This window comes from Mastomys coucha, unplaced genomic scaffold (assembly GCF_008632895.1).
Source record: "Mastomys coucha isolate ucsf_1 unplaced genomic scaffold, UCSF_Mcou_1 pScaffold1, whole genome shotgun sequence".
Taxonomy (NCBI): Eukaryota; Metazoa; Chordata; class Mammalia; order Rodentia; family Muridae; genus Mastomys; species Mastomys coucha.
Window position 1 is genome coordinate 61,389,958 of NW_022196891.1, and position 1,270 is coordinate 61,391,227.

Here is a 1,270-nt window from a genome sequence, read left to right on the forward strand (position 1 = left end):
CTCCCTCTCTCCTCCTCCTTCTCCTCCCTCTCCGAGTGGCCATGGCCTGCCTCTACTTTTCTTCTCTCTCTACCTCCTCCTCCCTCTTTTTCTCTCTCTCCCTCTTTCTCTCTCTCTCCCTCTTTCTCTCTCTCTCCCTCTCCCCCCCCTTTTTTTCCTACAATAAAGCTCTAAAACCATGAAAAAAAAAGAAAATGAGGAACTCATGTGGATACAGCTCCTCGTAGACTTCATACAGGCAGCTCTAGGTTCCACTGAGGTCAGAAACTGAGTGTCCCACATCAGCACTGTACAAGTGCCTAATAATCAAACAATCCCCTAAAGCAGATGCTGTTATTACCTCAATTTCCAGATGAGAAAATAGCTGAAAAAAGTTCTTCAACTTTACACAGAACAACGCTGCTTTGTTTTATGCTGAACTACAATAAAACTTTATGGTCAACAAGATGGCTCAGTAGATAAAGGTACCTGCACCTGGATCCAAAGACCTGCATTTGATCCCCAAGACCACATGGTGGAAGAAAGAGAAAACTCCTCTGCAAATTACCCTCTGAACTCCATGCACACAGACACACGCATCATCATTGCACATGCATGCCCCAAAACAAGCTCATAAAACTAATTTAACTATCATGAGGAGAGGATCTTCTACTAGTCCATGCCCTTCTACTAACTCTTCCTGAGTCTCAGCAACTTCTTTCCATCTATCATTTCTGTCTGATTCTGTTTCTTCCTCAGAGATGTTCCTAGTAAAAGCTCAAGAGGATAAAGTTTAAAATACCACATCTAAAACATGAGTTTTTCTCATTACTGAGATAAAACTCCACAAATAAAAGAGTATATCACTTCATGGCATTAACCTACATAAAGCTAAAAACAAAACAAAACAAAATAAACTCTTAAAGTTATAAAAATATTTAGGTATTATACCAATTTTTTAAAAGATTCCATTCTCTGTTCTTATGAATCTACACTAATATGTGTATCAGATTATTTTATATTATCTTACAGCCCTTAATAGTCCGTCTTTGCTACTCTGCTGACTTGATTTTAATTTACTATTCGTCCTGTCTATCGTATTCTATCCACTGCTAAAGCCTCTCCAAATTAACTTTATAATTCCAAGTTAATTTCTAGATTCAACAAAATAGAACTATGCTGACACAAAATGTATCAATACAATATACATACAATTATTTGTATATGTGTATGTGCATTACACTTATATACAAATGCTTTGGTATTTATCACCATACCAATTATTTATTAG

At 36.9% G+C, this 1,270-nt stretch overlaps 1 protein-coding gene across 1 annotated transcript in view; it reads right to left on the bottom strand.

Moving 5' to 3' along the window:
• Positions 1–1,270, bottom strand: part of CUNH1orf112 (chromosome unknown C1orf112 homolog) — a 48,318-nt gene that overhangs the window by 27,010 nt on the left and 20,038 nt on the right.